The sequence below is a fragment of the Rhinoderma darwinii genome, chromosome 10 (genome assembly GCF_050947455.1).
Source record: "Rhinoderma darwinii isolate aRhiDar2 chromosome 10, aRhiDar2.hap1, whole genome shotgun sequence".
NCBI lineage: Eukaryota > Metazoa > Chordata > Amphibia > Anura > Rhinodermatidae > Rhinoderma > Rhinoderma darwinii.
The window spans coordinates 105,236,661-105,258,029 of NC_134696.1; the positions used below are offsets into that span (position 1 = coordinate 105,236,661).

The 21,369-nt window shown below is 41.0% G+C and overlaps 1 long non-coding RNA gene across 8 annotated transcripts in view; it reads left to right on the forward strand.

Annotated features, from left to right (window-relative positions):
• The window catches only part of LOC142662344 (uncharacterized), a 528,950-nt gene that overhangs the window by 343,607 nt on the left and 163,974 nt on the right, over positions 1–21,369 (forward strand). For 6 of the 8 annotated variants that reach the window (XR_012850909.1, XR_012850911.1, XR_012850913.1 and 3 more), the window contains one exon: positions 17,761–17,868. This is a non-coding gene — a long non-coding RNA (uncharacterized LOC142662344). The remainder of the gene's footprint in view (positions 1–17,760; positions 17,869–21,369) is intronic. The other 2 variants (XR_012850912.1, XR_012850907.1) reach the window with 1 other exon arrangement.

Here is a 21,369-nt window from a genome sequence, read left to right on the forward strand (position 1 = left end):
AGTCTCACTCAGTCTCTGTGACCACGCGGCCCGGGAAAGATTTTATAAATGAACTGTGCCAGCTCCTGGCATAGTCTGCGCTATAATGGGGGGAGGGGACAGCTGGCACAAAAACATCTTCTCTATCATATTACGTTTTTGGGTTCCATCGAGGATTTACTGTCACTTGTTTCTATAAAAATCGCCTTTAAATTAAAATTGAATTACTCATATATTCAAGATCTTGGATTATGAACAAGAAAGTTGCCATTCCCAGATCGCAAGCAGAGATTTTGCAATGGCTGAGGAGTTCAAACACAAAGTCTTTGGGAAAGTTACAGAAAATTTCCTTATAGTTTTATTATCATTATATTATATAATTGATATAAAAGCAGAAATCTCCTTCAAGGACCACATTTCTTCTGACAAACGCTTTCTAATGGGCAGTTCATCCTCCTCCACGGCCGTGCACGCAGCGATTCTTCAGCACGCTATCTATTTGTTAAGTCCTCAGAGACCCAGATATAAGGTGAATTCAGAACCCTTAGACCCCATACACACGACCGTAATTTTCATCCGTAATTAAATTGTGGACCTATTCATTTCTATTGGCCACGGACACCTTTCCGAATATTTACGGATGTGTGTCCGGGCCATAGAAATGATCCGCAATATATAGACCAGGTCCTATTCTTGTCCGCAATTGCGTCACGGACTCGCCTATAAGAGTCTATGGGCGCTTACGCAATTGCGGACGGCTACGGATGTGTATCCTTATTTGCGGACAGTAAAATCCCTTTACGGTCGTCTGCATGAACGGCACTGATCCAGCTTGTAATGACTTTTTACACCTGAGCTGTAGCTTTGCTTAGAGCGACGGTTTATTCTAGCAGTAATAATTGAATCATTAATTGCCTGAGACGCAGAAAAGCGCCGGTTATGAGTGTGCGGCAGGCGGCCGGTTTATGTTCAGTGGTTAATATTCCACTTTGAGTCATCAATACACTTGACATAAGCACATTATCCCTGCATATGCCAATCATGGCTACAACCTTTATCTCTTCGTGTTCACGCCAAATCGTCGCGGACGCTGCAATCGATGTTCTCAGGTCCGGCTGCTTTTGTATTTTTCCTCTTAACGATGAGCCGCTCTAATTTTATTTTTCTTCTGTGAATCTTTCTTTTGTCAAAATTGACCAGCATGTCTCCAATCACACGCCGGGCTCCGGGCCGCCGCGGTTTTCCTCGCTTAGTTATATTTTTATTTCTCATTGTGTTCCTCCTTGGGTGGAGGAGAATGGAGTAGGGTAAGAATTTTTATTTTTTGCCCTGCAAGGTTTGCGGGTGGCTTAATGGATTTTATTATCATTAGTAAAGGCCTTTTTCTTTCTTTTTTTCTTTTTTTTTTTTTAATTCCAGCGGAAAGTTTGTGCTGATTATAAAACAAAATTTTCTGCCATCACATATGCTTGACAAATGGGAAATTATACTCTGCTGAGCAGAAACATTTGGTGTCAGCGAGAAAAGAGATGAGAATGAAACTGTGAAGATTAACAGGCCCGACCCTAACTGTACGTTCTCCATTCATAGGTTGTTGTTCAGATCACAGCACACGCACTGTCTCTTTAAGAACATTTACCCTTTGTAATCAGACACGACCTGGAAATATTAGTCCCTGACTCGTCTTTTTGTGTGAAATGTTTTACTATTACATCCAGATTTATATCCTAATGTCCACAAGTATTTTATAGGAGTCACCCAGCTTGTCAGGAACTTTAGATGGCATTTAAATGTGAATTGCTAATTAAAGTTACAAACCCCCCCCCCTGTACAGTATATCTCTTTTTCTTATCCCTATATTGTACTGCCCTTTCTGCATCAATGGGCGATTATTGTGTAAAAGATCGAGTAAAAGTTTGCAATCATTGGCCAGTGTGAACTTGTGCAGCGATTGCATGATCAGCAGGAATTTGCGAGAATCTTTTATGATGACTTAAAAATAATTGTCGGCGTTATATCTCCTTGTGTAAACCGGTATGTGCTAGTCCTTAGCAGATGAGACCGGAGAAAAACAAGCATTATCAAAGAGATTATTGTTTCATATAAAGTCATGTATTTTCTAAGTTAAGGGCTATCCAGGGACCAAAAATTGCTTGGGACTTATATTTTATGTGAAAACAAGTCACTTACTAATGTACTTTCATTTTTAATTCTGTACTGAATCGTTCAGTTCAAACCCGATGAAGTGGTCCCGGAAGTCCTGTAGATTTCCTAATATTGATGACGCGCTGACACAACCCCATGTGAGGGCTTGCTACCTGTGTCGGCGTGTTATCAAGCGCATGACCGCAAGGGGCTGTCACATTGCCTATCGCTGTAGTTGCCGAGCAGAGCATCAGCTAATGCTCTGCTTGGGGACTCCAGCACTGCTCCCGACGTCACTGTCCACATATGGGCAGTGACAGTACTGTCGACAGCAGTGCTGGAGTCCCCGGGCAGAGCATCAGCTGATGCTCTGCTCAGGGACTCCAGCGATGGGAACTCATGACATCACTGTCCATATGTGGTCAGTGACGTCGGGAGCAGTGCTGGAGTCAGGGCCGGCCTTGGAGGTTTGCTAGCTGTGCTTTCGCACAGGGCGCATCACTCCAGCAGGTGGAAGGGGGCGTTGCGCTGGCTCCCTTCCCCTGCTTGTTTCAGAAGGGCCCGACGACTCAGTAGTCGTCTTCCCGCCCGGGCGCTTCTTCACTTAGTGCCGCCACTACCGCTGTAGCAGCCATAGCGGCTTCTAGCGGCGACACCGGCCATGAGGCCAGCGACGACAATATAGCAGAGCAAGGAGGTATCTCCCTGCTCTGCTATCTACTAGCGCCACTCTAGCTCCCTGAAGGAGCGGAATCCCCGTCTGACCAGGGATTCCGCACCTGGAGCACTCCTTGATGTCTCTGTCCATATATGGATAGTGACATCATGGGAAACTCCTGCAGCTGCAGTGGAATCCCCGTCCACAGCGTTGCAGACGCTGTGACCGTGGATTCCACGCCAGGAGAAGCCAATGACGTCATTGTCCAACGCTGTGGACGGGGATTCCACTGCAGGGGTTTCCCCTGATGTCACTGTCCATATATGGACAGAGACATCAAGGAGTGCTCCAGGAGCGGAATCCCCTGCCACACGGGGATTCCGCTCCTTCAGGGAGCTACAGTGGCGCTATCTACAGGAAGGTTATCTACCAGGGGGCTGTGGGCTGTGTGGCACTACCTACCAGGGGGCTGTGTGGCACTACCTACCAGGGGGCTGTGGGCTGTGTGGCATTACCAACCAGGGGGCTGTGTGGCACTACCAATCAGGGGGCTGTGGGGCACTACCAATCGGGGCTGTGGGCTGTGTGGCACTACCAACTAGGGGGCTGTGGGCTGTGTGGCACTACAAACCAGGGGGCTGTGTGGCACTACCAACCAGGAGTCTGTGTGGCACTACCAACCAGGAGGCTGTGTGGCACTACCAATGTTGGCTGTGTGGCGCTCCCTACCAGGGGGCTGTGTGGCGCTCCCTACCAGGGGGTTGTGTGCTGCTCCCTACCAGGGGGCTGTGTGCTGCTCCCTACCAGGGGGCTGTGTGCTGCTCCCTACCAGGGGGCTGTGTGCTGCTCCCTACCAGGGGGCTGTGTGGCGCTCTCTACCAGGGGGCTGTGTGGCGCTACCTATAAGGGGGCTGTGTGGCGCTACTTACAAGGGGGCTTTGTGGCGCTACCTACAAGGGGGCTGTGTGGCGCTACCTACAAGGGGTTGTGTGGCGCTTCCTACAGTGGGAATCTGTGAGTGGTGGGCTGATGGTCATTTTACTGTGAGTTGGGGGCTGACGGTCATTTTACTGTGAGTGGGGGGCTGATGGTCTTCAAGTGGTTTCCGCCTCTGACCTCCAATTGAAATTAATAGGAGGCTGAAAATACCTGCGGCGCCCGTCTGGTGCTTTTTTTCCTGCGTCTTTTGCATTAGCTTCAACGGCTTACGAAAAAACACAAAAAAAAAGGTCAAACAACGCAGTCAATTCCTAAAGGAGTTTTGAGGCAGATTTGCCTTACAAAAAATGCTGTGTAAACATACCCTACAAGAGTAGTGCTTTTTTTTTTTAGCTGTTTTCTGTCTTTCTTGAAACAATTTTTGGTAGCGGTGCCGTGAGGAAATTTTATTTTTTCCAGTGCTGCCTCAAGTCCAAAAAGGTTGGAAACTCTGTACCCGGCTACAAGATCTCGTCGTGGAGCAGCTCATGGGAACGGGGCCTAGGTGAGTACAATTTTTGTTTTTGTTTGGGGGCACTGTCCTCAAGGGGGAGGTGGGGGACTGTCTGGCGCTGTCTACAAGGGGGAGGTGGGGGACTGTCTGGCGCTGTCTACAAGGGGGAGGTGGCGGGGTTGTATGGCACTGTCTACAAGGAGGAGGTGGGGGATTATGGCACTGTCTACAGGGAGGCTATATGGCAAAATCTACAGGGGGCACTATACCGTGTGGAGGCCACTAAGCGGACATTATACCGTGTAGGGGTACTACAGGTGGCATAATACTGTGGGCACAATTAGAGGACAAAATACTGTGTCCTTGAAGGGGTATGTATGGGGGCACTAAAGGGGCATTATAATTTTTTTATGGGGCATTTTTTTTTAATGATGGGGTGGGGCGCCGAAAGATCATTTCGCACAGGGCGCCATCTATCCTAAGGCCAGCCCAGGCTGGAGTCCCCAGCGCTAGCTGATGCTCTGCTTAGGGACTCCAGCAATAGGCAATGTGCCATCCCCTTATGGTCATGCGCTTGATAACACACCGACACGAACGGCACAGGTAGCGAGTCCTCAGTCACTTGGGGCTGTGTCGGAACGTTTCAATATTATGAAAATGTCAGGAGTTCCGGCACCACTTCACCAGGTTTGAACTGCACGATTCAATACAGAATCAAATATGAAAGTACATTAGTAAGTGACTTTTCCTGGACTAGTTGGGATTGTCCTGTAGATATCCCTTCTCGTTTATTAACCCCCTCACTCCTGGATCTTGTTTGCCCTCTCATAAGCCGCTCGGTATTGAGGCCGTTACTGCAGATGCCAAAACGTTTTCATTAGAAAGCAAAACCAGAAAAATATCGCAACAACTTGCAGATATTTAGTGAGAGTGCCTAGCCGGAACTAATGTGTCCCCCAGCTTCCCATTTAGGTGATGATTACTCCAGTTTATGGCTCCGCGTAAGTGGATTCAATATGACACAAATAGAGTCCGTGGTACAGTTAAGGGGGAGGGGGTGTAATAAACAGATGAATGTGTCCCATTGTATCAGACAGAACTCAAATGTGGATCCAGTAAAATGAGACACGTCGTTAATATCCCCTTCATTTCATGTATAATAAGGTTTCCCCACACTGGCACTGGCTCCTTTACATAAGGCATTTTACATTTATCCTAAAAACGCTTAACAAGTTGGTGCAGCTGGTTCCTGCTAAATGTCCCCTCTTCCCCCATAATTGGACTGGGAAATAGCTTGCTGCATATGTCGCTCCACTCTGTGTGTCCATTCATCTGAGTCTAGAGGGGTCCCATAACACACTACAGTTGCCCAGACGCCAATGAAGCGTTGGGAGCAGGATTCTAGTCCCACTTTTTCTAGTCCCACCTTTAATGTTAACTTTGCAGTTTTAATAGTAAATTCCACAGATACTCTTGTTGCAAGGGAACCTGCCCTGGTTGACCGAATCTCCTTAAAACAGGAAAGTTTGATGTAGCTAAGGAAGCCGGGGCTCTTAATCCATGGTCACACTTTGTGCAGAGTCTACAGGATGCTTTGCATCTGGACAGTCACCAAATCAACTTTTTCCTTAAGTAAATAGTAAGTAAGTGAGTGGTAAGGCCCCATACACATGTCCGTGCAGTATTTACAGTCACCTGCATTTGCGGACCGTACTCACAGTGCTAAGTTTGTATATGAGAAAAATAGGACAGGCACTTGACTCTGAGATGAAATTTTCTATCCAAAAATGCAATTATTTTTTTTAACCTAGTTACTTTAAAATAATGTAAATTCCAATGTTTTATTCAAAAACAGAACTCCGGAAATGTATACAAATTTTTTATTTATTTTTTTAAATGTTTTTTCACGAAAAAAAAAAGTTACAAAAAGATGTTTTTCCTGTCTCCTTACGATGAGAAGATCCAGAACTGAGAATCCTTGAGGATACGTGATGGCAATCTACTTTTAATTTTTTTGGGAAATTAAATGGCTTGTTGACATTAGATAATTGCCCGTCGCTACATGGAAATGAGGAGCCGGAGGAAGGTCTGGGGTGACCCCGATGTCTGCCTAAATGTTCATCTGTTGACATCTCATTTATACTCCTGATAATAGGCTGCCATGTGTAATGGGAAAACCAAGTTGTCATCATGTTCAGAACCGGCTCTCCCCCTCGAATGAGAGACCTTGTGCCATGCTGTCCTGAAAACATCTTCCTAGGTCATGACAGAATGGAGGGCATCGGCTGACACCAAGATCCCGTACGCCCCTAATGCTCTTAACCACCAGTAATGACTGCACAAAATTACAAAGTAAAACATATTCAAATTGTCATTTTTCTCTTCTCTGTGCCTCTGCTAAAATCCTTTATTAAACAGAGCGTTTCTCTGCTATTAGAAAGGATTATGGGTTTAAAAGACGCAGTGTTGCAGATCCTGGTTAATTTTATTTAAAATATTTTTTTATGAAGTGTTGCCCTTCTCAGATGAAGAAATATTTGCAAGATAAACCCTTTCAGGCATGAATTGAAGGAACACGGGAGCTGAATTGAAATGCCCAATCATTTGGAAAGCTGATTTCTCTTTAAAGATATGTAATCATTTACTTTTTCTCCAGCTCTGACAGCGTTCATCTCCTGCAAATAGGAATTTCAAGCACAGTAAAGCTTGAACCCGGGAGCTCACAATCTATCATTGTAATGTGGTGATAAAGAGTGTAAATGTTGTAAAATCAGGAATGTATCCCATATAAATAATGATAAAGAACTCATCCGGGATCGGGATAAACGGAAATAGAGCGATCAGATCTCCAGATGCACTATGAAATTTCTGATCCCCCTGTGCAGACTCCCAAGGCAATAAATTAAATCCCACCTCTATTATCTGGTAAATTAATCTTAGGCAACATCAATAGTGTTTATACCTGACCCCTATCATTTTTATCATCCCCAATACTGATCCCTGTCACCACTGCCACTCATCTAACCCTTAAAGGGGTTATCCGGGTTATTAAAATTGATGGTCTATCCTTAGGATAGGCCATGAATATTAGATCGGTGAGAGTCCGACTGTCAGCTTCCCCGCTGATCAGCCACAGTTCTCATCCTCTGTTCCCCATAAGTGCCATCCTTATGGCTTCCACCATCCTCTTCCACTCATGGCAGATTTCCCCATCCTCCACAATTCTATTCTTATGATGGCCTCCACAATTTTTTTTTGTACCCTTAAGGACTCTTCCACTCTTCTTGAATCCTCATGCTGAACATGCCCATCATCCTCTCCTCATGATGGCATGATAACCTCCAACATCTTTCCTTCTCATGGTGGCTTCCACTATCTATTGTAATGGAATCACCAGTTCAGCAATTCCCAGGGTGGAAGTTCATGAAATTGCTAGGTGAGTGATTCCCCAAAGGCTGCTGGAGACTGTCAGAAATGAGCGTGCAAATAAATCCGCAACCCCAAATCCGTCACAACTCTGATCAACAGAATCTAAGGCTACTCTATGGTTTTCACCAGAGCCCACCGCAAGGCAGGTTGGACTTTGCAGCATAGAACTCAGGCTGTTTTAACAGAGTTCGGTGTTGGATAAGAGGTGCAATGCAAGACAGCCCGAGGGTAAACAGAAAGTCCAAATCACAAAGCTAGTGGATATCAGGAATTACAGAGGTCAAAACCATCCGGGAGAAGAAAGTCCAAATCGGTAAGCAAATGGTAATCCAGAGACAAGCCGAGGTCCAGTTCCATAAAGTGAAAATAGTCAAAGGTACAGGGTATAGTCCGTAGCTTGATCATTCACATAGAGACAAGGAAAATCACAAGCAAATAAAACAGAATCAACCCAGATTTACATACCCCACCCTTCAATCTGATAGGAAGAAAGAGAAGTGGAATAGGCTCAACAATTAAAACCAGAACCGCCCAGAAGCTAGACTAGTAGTCATGGTAATAACCTCCTATAGTTCACAATGTCGCCCCTTCTCCTCACACAAAGGCTTCTGGGTGTAGTTCTACTTCTATTAGGATGTATATTAGTGGAAACTAGTTCAATACATTCAGGTCCTCTTGACTTTGGACTCGTTACCCTTCTCCGTGATTAAGACGGGTTATAGTGAAGGACAATTCTCAATGCTATTGATTTTTTCTTTTTATAAGGTCTAAAAATAATGGAGCCGTGGCTGAGTGTTTGTAAGCTGAACATGATACACAGTCCATGGAGAAAATAACCATGAAGGGTATTACACAAACAGACTGAGGCCAAGACCCTCAGTGCAGTGCCAGTCACTGTGCATGGTATAGGGCATAATATTCCTTTTAAGTATAAGGGTATGTTCACACGGCGGGGGTCCGTAACGGCTGAAATTACGGGGATGTTTCAGCCTGAAAACATCCCCGTAATTTCAGCCGTACCGGCATGTGCAGGCGCTTGAACGCCGCGTCAATTACGGCCGTAATTAGCGCTGCTATTCATTGGAGTCAATGAATAGCGGCTCCAATTACGGCCAAAGAAGTGACAGGTCACTTCTTTGACGCGGGCGTCTAGTTACGCGCCGTCATTTGACAGCGGCGCGTAAATATACGCCTCGTGTGAACAGACAAACGTCTGCCCATTGCTTTCAATGGGCAGATGTTTGTCAGCGCTATTGAGGCGCTATTTTCGGGCGTAATTCGGGGCAAAAACGCCCGATTTACGTCCGTAAATAGGCCGTGTGAACATACCCTTAGAATTCACAGGGGAAACTTGTAAACTTGTGTAGGTAAGTATTTTTCTGGCCCAAAATTTCATGATTTCGTCCAGTTTTAGAAAATTAATGTTATTTTTTTGCATAATTAAAAGTTCTACAATTTTCCAATATACTTTCTGTATTAAACAGTTAGTGAGCGCCCATTAGTGTTTATACGGCGGCCACTAACGGGCTTTATTCCCTTTTTACGGCGCTGCATCTGAATAAATAATCACCGCCAGGAGCAGTTAAATCTCCCTGCTCTCAGCTACCGGAGGTAGATGAGGCCTGGGAGCCGACCTGCTCAAACGGGCGAGATCGATATCAGTATCGATCTGGCTCATCAGATGCACCGCACAATAGCGAGTGCCGCATCTGAGTGGTTTTGGAGGGAGGGGGCTCCCTCACTCAAAATCACCGGCACCCTGCTATAAGATCGTAGGGTGCCGGTGTCTTCTATGGCAGCCGGGGGCCTAGTAAAGGCCCCCAGGTCTAGTTAATACCTGATAGGCCATGCCAGAGGCACACGGACAGGCAGTAATACACTGCAATACAGAAGTATTGTAGTGTATTATAAAAGCGATCAGGTGATACTGAAGTACCCTAGTAGGACTAATAAAAAAAGTTTAAAAAAAAAGTTTATAATAAATAAAAATTCAAAGTAAAAAAAATGAAAAACCCACTTGTTTCCCTTACAAAATGCTTTAATATGGAGAAAAAAAAAAGTTACACATATTTGATATCGCCGCGTCCATAACGACCCCAACTATAAAGCTATTATATTTTTTAACCCGTTCCACGAACGCCGTAAAAAATAAAATAAAAAAACAATGCAAGGATTGCTGTTTTTTTTGTGCATCCTGCCTTAAAAAAAAAGTGATAAAAAGTGATCGAAAAGTCACACCTACTCCAAAATGGTACCAATAAAAACAACAAGTCTTCCGCAAAAAAAAACCCTCATACAATTGCATCGACGGAAAAATAAAAAAGTTATGGCTCTTCAAATATGGAGACACAAAAACAAGTAATTTTGAAAAAAGTGTTTTTACTGTGTAAAATTAGTAAAACATAAGAAATCTATATAAATTTGGAATCCTTGCAATCGTAACGATCCGCTGAATAAAGTTATTATGTTATTTATAACACGCGGTAAACGGTGTAAATTTAGGATGCAAAAAAGAGTGGCAAAATGTGTGAGAGGTTGTCACAGCTCCGCCCCCTGTTACTGACATCACTGATAAATAATATAATTACATTGTGATCAGACATGAGATCCACACATCTTATATACAGTAACAGCTATTCATCTATTACTACTGACAACCAGCCTGTATATCATGTGTGAGAGGTTGTCACAGCCCCGCCCCCTGTTACTGACATCACTGATATATAATATAATTACACTGTGATCAGACATGAGATCCACACATCTTATATACAGTAACAGCTATTCATCTATTACTACTAACAACCTGCCTGTATATCATGTGTGAGAGGTTGTCACAGCCCCGCCCCCTGTTACTGACATCACTGATATATAATATAATTACATTGTGATCAGACATGAGATCCACACATCTTATATACAGTAACAGCTATTCATCTATTACTACTGACAACCAGCCTGTATATCATGTGTGAGAGGTTGTCACAGCCCCGCCCCCTGTTACTGACATCACTGATCTATAATATAATTACATTGTGATCAGACATGAGATCCACACATCTTATATACAGTAACAGCTATTCATCTATTACTACTGACAACCAGCCTGTATATCATGTGTGAGAGGTTGTCACAGCCCCGCCCCCTGTTACTGACATCACTGATATATAATATAATTACACTGTGATCAGACATGAGATCCACACATCTTATATACAGTCACAGCTATTCATCTATTACTACTGACAACCAGCCTGTATATCATGTGTGAGAGGTTGTCACAGCCCCACCCCCTGTTACTAACATCACTGATATATAATATAATTACATTGTGATGAGACATGAGATCCATACACCTTATACTATAGTAAAAGATATTCTATTACCGCCCCTTTAAACCTTTCTCAACCGTTAAAAGTAAATTTCCTTTCTCCTGACCTTGTAAGGGTATAACTTACCTGGGAGTGCAAATAACTATTGAACTCTCCCAACTATATTCCAATAATGTCCTTCCCTTACTAACCAGATTCCAAAGAGATATCGAGACTTGGAATAGACAGTAATTTTCCTGGTTTGTGCCGGTGAACATTTTGAAAATGACGTTCCTCCCTAAATTATTGTACCTCCTGTAGACGATCCCCATCTCCATTCCCTCCTCTTTCCAGCTCCGCATCCAACAAGGCTTTGGATCATATGTTTGGTCCTTCCGATCATCCCCGGATCAGTAGGTGCTATTCTCGTACGCCCTAAAGATGCAGGTTGGGTTGGACTGCCGTCTCTATTATCTGGCGGTGACCCACGAATGTATTCTTGACTTTTTTCAAAACGCCAGTCAAAACTCTGAGTTCGCTTAGTCCCGGCCATCTATCCTCGTGCTCTCTCTACTCTCGCATGGACTTGGTGCTCGTCCAGGAATAGCCCGTCCCAAGCCTCTTTTAGTGTTTCCTAGCACTACATTCCTCAGGGCGGGGGGCTCCTTCATAGATCCAGCGGGCCCACTGGTCCCGATCACTGACAATCCAACCATCCCACCTGGCTAGACTCGTCATTCCTTTATTAGTGGATTCCTCCATCGTCCATTAAACTTCTCCCATGTTCTCTCGGATTCTTCCCTTCACCCGCTAGCCCCCATCTTTTCGGAAAGCACCCCATCTGCTCGCCGCCTCTTTGAATATAACCAGCTAAAACATTTTTACAATGTAACTCTGTGGCACACACGCCTTCACTGCAGATTATGAAAAGGGAGAAAACAAAACTAAAAAAAAAAAATCATTACAATTAATATAAACCCATCAATTTATTTAGGTGTTCTAAAACAGCAGCGCCTTTCCAGACCGTACCGATCTCTTCATCAGGCTGAAACCCAAATACATTTTATTCATTGTTTTAAGTTTTTTTTTTGTCCACTTCAATTTCTTTGTTTGAGAAATTTAAAAAGACCAGAACAAACAACTATTCACAACGATAGACGGCGCCAGGAATGATATCTGTTTTTTTCCTTTTTCCTGTGTTATTGTGTCCCGGTATCTATCTATAGATGTTACCCTTCTGTCCCCGACAACCGCTGGTGCTGCAGTGCCACTGGCGGCACCGTGTCCCACATATGGAGTTGCCCGTCATTGTGGTCCTTTTGGACTGTGGTACTTGAAGTTATACTGTACATGAAGTCACTGATGTGACAGTCACCGACTCCCCTGAAGCGACCCTGCTCTTTATGTTACCTTTACCTTTGTCCACATACAAATGCTCCCTTACCCGACATCTCTTACAAGCTGCCAAATCGGTAGACCTCTCCAGGCACTCAACGCCCCTGCCTCCTTCTTCTCCTTTCTTCTGTGTTGTCTCTAACACTTTTATTTTAGGTGATGCCCCACATCTTGTGAATGCACCTGAATACCCACTGTAGTGTGCCCTGCCAAGTTGTGGGCTCTTTGCCTTGCACCCTTTTATGACGTTAGTTGTCGGACTTTGCCTTCCTTCATTGCCGACCTCTACTGTGTTGCATTGTTCTTAATACTATTGGGCACTCCCTCCTAATGACCTGTTGTGGCTCTCACCTTTTTGACGGGGGCTTATTTCTCTTTTGTTCTATTTTTGTTTTTCTCTCTATACAAGAATTGCTTGTTTTCCTAAAATATAAAAAAAAAATTCGAATTTTCAAAAGGAAAAAAAAAAGTTCTAGAACTGTTACTTTTGTTACAACTTGTATGACTGCTACAAATGTGCATAACAGCTTTATAGTATCACATGCTCTGTTCTATTTTTCCTTCTGATGGAGGTGACATTGTCACCATCATAGAAGTTTATTGTTTTCCAGTCTTGTCTAATTTGCATATATTAATAACGTCCGATTACTCCCAGTGTCTTGGTGCATCACACGAGGGACATTTCATCCCCTGTTATTGAGTCAGTGGAAATGATTATCACATTTCAAGGTAATTCAGCGGCTCATGTTTATCGAAGGATTGTCATGTTTGCGATTTCTGCGAACAAACAGATACAACACCCAGAGCTTTTACCTTTTCCTGACTCCTCCTTTTACGGGTTTTGTATCCCAGAGAGATCACTGCTTTGTAGACTGCGATATCATGTGTGAAATGCTGAAAAGGCTGTAATTGTGGAGGATCTGACAATTGTGCTTAGATACACAGATACACACTCTGAGCAATACATGAAGGGATTGTAGTGCTGTTTGGGTCTATGAGACTGTATTACACATGATAGGATTAGATGCGCAGCTCAGCAGACAGTATTACATGATAGGATTAGATACACAGCTCAGCACACAGCATCACACATGATCAGATAAGATACACAGCTCAGCAGACTGCATCACACATAAGATTAGATACACAGCTCAGCAGACAATATCACACATGATAGGATTAGATACACAGCTCAGCAGACCGTATCAAACGTGATAGGATTAGATACACAGCTCAGCAGACAGTATTACACTAAAGGATTAGATACACAGCTCAGCAGACAATATCACACCTAAGATTAGATACACAGCTAAGCAGACCGTATCACACATGATAGGATTAGATACAGCGGCTCAGCATACAATATCACACAACCAGATTAGATACACAACTCAGCGGGCAGTATCACACAGGATAGGATTAGATACACGACTCAGCAGACAGTATCACACATGATAGGATTAGATACAGCAGCTCAGCAGACAATATCACACAGAAGATTAGATACACAGCTCTGTAGACCGTATCAGAAGAAGATTAGATACACAGCTCTGTAGACGGTATTACACATGATAGGATTAGATACACAGCTCAGCAGACAGTATTACACTAAAGGATTAGATACACAGCTCAGCAGATAATATCACACATGATAGGATTAGATACAGCGGCTCAGCAGACAGTATCACACATGATAGGATTAGATACACAGCTCAGCAGACAGTATCACACATGATAAGATTAGATACACAGCTCAGCAGACAATATCACACATGATAGGATTAGATACAGCGGCTCAGCAGCCAGTATCACACATGATAGGATTAGATACAGCGGCTCAGCAGCCAGTATCACACATGATAGAATTAGATACAGCAGCTCAGCAGACAGTATCACACATGATAGGATTAGATACAGCAACTCAGCAGCCAGTATCACACATGATAGGATTAGATACACAGCTCAGCAGACAGTATCACACATGATAGGATTAGATACAGCAACTCAGCAGCCAGTATCACACATGACAGGATTAGATACACAGCTCAGCAGACAGTATCACACATGATAGGATTAGATACAGCAACTCAGCAGCCAGTATCACACATGATAGGATTAGATACACAGCTCAGCAGACAGTATCACACATGATAGGATTAGATACACAGCTCAGCAGACAGTATCACACATGATAGGATTAGATACAGCAGCTCAGCAGACAGTATCACACATGATAGGATTAGATACAGCAGCTCAGCAGACAGTATCACACATGATAGGATTTACCTCTGGAACCGCACAAGAGAAGCAAAACAAAGTATTTACATACCCTGCATTATATGTTATGTATTTCTTGTCACGTGTTTAGATCTAATGTGTTCCACAGTCATACTCCGATTATATGTAAATGTCTAAAGATGATCGATCTTTCCCTTTAACTCAAAAGCGTCAATGGAGCATAAAATGTCTGTCTCCGCTGTAGCTGATGCCCAGAATACCTCTGAGGGAGATGTTTAGAGTAACCAGTCACCATTCCTGCATTAAGTACTTATAAACATACAATCTCTCTGAAAACCTGCCGCATTTATTCACTCCCCGCAGAATCGTCGCCTCGATGCCGACTCTGGATGTCGGCGCGCTTTTCCTGATAAAAGTCAATACTCTTCCATTAAAATTCATTTTTCTTATAGTTCCCAACGCCAAATCACAGATCTGAGCCCGTGGAGATTGACACGTCTGCAAAGTTGCGGCATCAAATATAAATTAGAAAAGAAATTCACGTTAAATGGTGGTGAGAAAAATAGAATCCGGGCAGTAATGTTGTTACCGGCAGCTCGCAGGCGCATGAAAACCGTCTTCATTACCTGTAACCTGATGCTGCAAAGTCTCTTAAAGATAATAATTGTCGCCACTGAATATCGCTCACAACTCTGTGAAGGTCTTCAAATGGGGCGAGATCCCACATCGCAGGGTCACAGGGCAGACATGTAACGACCACAAAAAGAGGTCAACAAAGGCTGGACTCTGCTGCTTATGTATAATGGGGACATTGATGGTGTAATTGTCATAGTACCCTATGTAATTTTACCTTACATGATATGTTATTGTGAATTGGGCACCCAGTATAATCAAACCCAGAAAGAGAAGCAAGTCACGACTAGGTATTTGAAAAAATACAAACAATCTTTATTAGAGTCAATTAGACACAGAAAAAACATATAACAGTTATACATAGTAAAATGCCATGGACCCTCGAACGGAAACGGAATCCGAACATAAAAGCAGAGTGGCCCCCAAGATGTTAAAATGGTCAAAAAATCCTATATACGGCTAAAGTGCATAAATACATATTATTGAGAAGGTGCTAGGCATGGTACGTTTGCACAGATGGACACATATGTATAATAAAAAATATAAAGTGCAGTCCTAGGTACATATAACATACAGAGCAATATACATACACCTACGTAGTAGAAGATGAATAGGAGATCAGGACCGGGAGAGGGGACCTCTGCTTAACCCGACACGCGTTTCGCTGGTGCTTCGTCATCTGTGCAAACGTACCATGCCTAGCACCTTCTCAATAATATGTATTTATGCACTTTAGCCGTATATAGAATTTTTTGACCATTTTAACATCTTGGGGGCCACTCTGCTTTTATGTTCGGATTCCGTTTCCGTTCGAGGGTCCATGGCATTTTACTATGTATAACTGTTATATGTTTTTTCTGTGTCTAATTGACTCTAATAAAGATTGTTTGTATTTTTTCAAATTCCTGGTCGTGACTTGCTTCTCTTTCTGGTTTTGTTATATTAGTCACTAGGACCACTAGTATAAATTGGGGTATTGTTCGGTTTGTTACCCGGTATAATCAGTATCAGTAAGGTATTCTGGGATTTAGCTAATTTTCCTATAACCATAATGTTCATAGACTGTTACATTAAAAGAAACGCAGAACCTTATCAATTGTATTAAGAAAATGGCCCAAACCATTAATAGTGCTGGTAGGTTTACTTTTTTAACTGGTTCCCAACTGCCCATTGTATATATATGGCTGGCGGTCGAGGTACTTAAAACCTGTGCCATGGTAGATCTGCGGCGTGCGTTTTAGCTGGCTGCCTGAGCGATCTAAATGCCCGGCAGTCAGTGACCCTGAAGAGATGATCGGAGCAGCTTTCACTGTTTTTATCTTCTCTAATCGCTTGTGCCTAAACTCAATGAGCACTTTGTATAGAATAGATCCAGCGGTAGCGCGCCTCTATTGGTCTCGGTGATCATGTCACATGATCGCCGGGATGCCATTAGTGGGGGGCTGCTACTAGGAATAACTAGACCCAGCACAACCATATTAGAGACAATAGTCAATATAACAGGGCTGGTTTCCCCTTTAACGGTTTGCCAAGTTACAGTGGAAACATATTTTTCCCGCGAGACGGTTTTACCGCTTGTGGGAATAAAGCTCCTCCGCCTCCCATTGAAATCAATTGGAGGCATTTTTGGACGTTTTGTGGCGCATTTTCCGATGCAGTTTCCGTGTCAAAAAACTCAATGTGAACAGGGCCTAAAGGTCCATTTACACAGGCCACTGTAGGCCGTGAAAACTAGCGCGATCAACGAGACAGCTCGTTGATTTTCGCTCGTTTGCTCCTTTCCCAAGGGCCAATGATTGGTTATGTATGGGGACGAGCGATCGCTACTAGGATCGCTCGTCCCTTTGCATTTGCATCACTTGCAGGGAGATGTGCTGCTGACAACGGTAAAATGTATTGCTGCATAAAAGATGGGATCAGGCCGATGAATGAGCATTTTCCCGTTCATCACCTGATCGTTGCCCTGTTTACACAAAGCATTGATCGGGGACGATTGTTCATATGAACGCTCGTTTGCCAGATCATTGGCCCGTACAAAGGGTTTTAAAGGATTTTTTTAAGTTGGTGCATACAGGTGAAAATCCTATGCCCACTTTCCCAAAAAATAAAAAAAAAGGCAGGTGCTAACAGGTTTTTGGATATTAAACTCTCCCCTCCAAAGCATTGGCGATCTTAAAACTTTCTTCCTCAGAACCAGTCCTTACATTGGTTTTCAGGGGTGGAGCAGGTCCGTTACCCAGCCCCCAAAGAGCTTCATGTCAATAGCATTATGTGACTCCTGCAGGAATGTCACCGGGTGCTGGCAGATTGACATTTAAAATCACTTTATTTTTTATGGAATTTTTTCTTTTAACTCAAACCCAATACGCAGACCCTCTCCTTTATACATCCTAATAGAGGGACAGTAGTGTGGGAACTGCAGGTAACATATATTGTCTTATTATATGCTGGTGCAAAAATGGGGACTTGTTGTTTAAGTGCGGTTACTCTCCACCGCTGTTTTATCTGTTCCTGTTATAACCTGCTGTAATTTTTACCAGCAGCTGCCAAGACACCGATGGTATTGTGACTAAATGAAATGACAATTTCCTTCTGATCGCTGTTTGAGGAAATAGAATGTGATGTGATATCCCGGGCACTGGAAGCAGGTAAAGAATCACAATTTGTTTTACGTTATATCTGTGGTAAGAGCCCAAACCAAAGGAGTTTCATAGCGCTAAAAGGGTTGACAAAACAGATACATATGAAAGGTTAATCATTGCGTATTTTGATTTCACTACTTTTCAGTAAGAATATGCATTTATTTATTTATTTATTTATATCACATCCAGTAGGAGGAATATTACCCAGAGTAATCTACTAAAGCTTAAAGAGCAATCCCTGTCATACTGTCATTCCTAAACTAAACCACGCAGACATTTTTATCATAGAATTCAGTTTATTATTCTAAATGTCCCTTCCATCAAGTCTCTGTATAAGACACAGATTTATATTTTGTTTGCCATCAGTGGAGCTTTTCCTGGTCTCATTTCTAGATCTCTAGACAGGAATATAATACTGCCCTTATATACAAGAATATAACTACTATAATACTGCCCCCTATATACAAGAATATAACTACTATAATACTGCCCCTATATACAAGAATATAACTACTATAATACTGCCCCTATATACAAGAATATAACTACTATAATACTGCCCCTATATACAAGAATATAACTACTATAATACTGCCCTTATATACAAGAATATAACTACTATAATACTGCCCCTATATACAAGAATATAACTACTATAATACTGCCTCCTATATACAAGAATATAACTACTATAATACTGCCCCTATATACAAGAATATAACTACTATAATACTGCCCCCTATATACAAGAATATAACTACTATAATACTGCCCCTATATACAAGAATATAACTACTATAATACTGCCCCTATATACAAGAATATAACTACTATAATACTGCTCCTATATACAAGAATATAACTACTATAATACTGCTCCTATTTACAAGAATATAACTACTATAATACTGCCCTCTATATACAAGAATATAACTACTATAATACAGCCCCTATATACAAGAATATAACTACTATAATACTGCTTCTATATACAAGAATATAACTACTATAATACTGCCCTTATATACAAGAATATAACTACTATAATACTGCCCCTATATACAAGAATATAACTACTATAATACTGCCCCTATATACAAGAATATAACTACTATAATACTGCCCCTATATACAAGAATATAACTACTATAATAATGCTCCCTATATACAAGAATATAACTACTATAATACTGCCCCCTATATACAAGAATATAACTACTATAATACTGCCCCTATATACAAGAATATAACTACTATAATAATGCTCCCTATATACAAGAATATAACTACTATAATACTGCTCCTATATACAAGAATATAACTACTATAATACTGCCCCTATATACAAGAATATAACTACTATAATACTGCCACCTATATACAAGAATATAACTACTATAATACTGCCACCTATATACAAGAATATAACTACTATAATAATGCTCCCTATATACAAGAATATAACTACTATAATAATGCTCCCTATATACAAGAATATAACTACTATAATACTGCCCCCTATATACAAGAATATAACTACTATAATACTGCTCCTATATACAAGAATATAACTACTATAATACTGCCACCTATATACAAGAATATAACTACAATAATACTGCCACCTATATACAAGAATATAACTACTATAATAATGCTCCCTATATACAAGAATATAACTACTATAATACTGCTCCTATATACAAGAATATAACTACTATAATACTGCCCCTATATACAAGAATATAACTACTATAATACTGCCCCTATATACAAGAATATAACTACTATAATACTGCTCCTATATACAAGAATATAACTACTATAATACTGCCTCCTATATACAAGAATATAACTACTATAATACTGCCCCTATATACAAGAATATAACTACTATAATACTGCCCCCTATATACAAGAATATAACTACTATAATACTGCCCCTATATACAAGAATATAACTACTATAATACTGCCCCCTATATACAAGAATATAACTACTATAATACTGCTCCTATATACAAGAATATAACTACTATAATACTGCCCCTATATACAAGAATATAATACTTCTCCTATATACAAGAATATAACTACTATAATACTGCCCCCTATATACAAGGATATAACTACTATAATACTGTCCCTATATACAAGAATATAACTACTATAATACTGCTCCTACATATAAGAATATAACTACTATAATACTGCCCCTATATACAAGAATATAACTACTATAATACTGTCCCTATATACAAGAATATAACTACTATAATACTGCTCCTATATACAAGAATATAACTACTATAATACTGCCCCCTATATACAAGAATATACCTACTATAATACTGTCCCTATATACAAGAATATAACTACTATAATACTGCTCCTACATATAAGAATATAACTACTATAATACTGCCCCTATATACAAGAATATAACTACTATAATACTGTCCCTATATACAAGAATATAACTACTATAATACTGCTCCTATATACAAGAATATAACTACTATAATACTGCTACTATATACAAGAATATAACTACTATAATACTGCTCCCTATATACAAGAATATAACTACTATAATACTGCCCCTATATACAAGAATATAACTACTATAATACTGTCTCCTATATACAAGAATATAACTACTATAATACTCCCCCTATATACAAGAATATAACTACTATAATACTGCTCCTATATACAAGAATATAGCTACTATAATACTGCTCCTATATACAAGAATATAATTACTATAATACTGCCTCCTTTATACAAGAATATAACTACTATAATACTGCCTCCTATATACAGGAATATAACTACTATAATACTGCTCCTATATACAAGAATATAACTACTATAATACTGCTCCTATATACAAGAATATAACTACTATAATACTGCCTCTTATATACAAGAATATAACTACTATAATACTGCTCCTATATACAAGAATATAACTACTATAATACTGCTCCTATATACAAGAATATAACTACTATAATACTGCCCCCTATATACAAGAATATAACTACTATAATACTGCCCCCTATATACAAGAATATAACTACTATAATACTGCTCCTATATACAGGAATATAACTACTATAATACTGCTCCTATATACAAGAATATAACTACTATAATACTGCGCCCTATATACAAGAATACAACTACTATAATACTGCCCCCTATATACAAGAATATAACTACTATAATACTGCCCCTATATACAAGAATATACCTACTATAATACTGCCCCCTATATACAAGAATATAACTACTATAATACTGCCTCCTATATACAAGAATATAACTACTATAATACTGCTCCTATATACAAGAATATAACTACTATAATACTGCTCCTATATACAAGAATATAACTACTATAATACTGCCCCCTATATACAAGAATATAACTACTATAATACTGCTCCTATATACAAGAATATAACTACTATAATACTGCTCCTATATACAAGAATATAA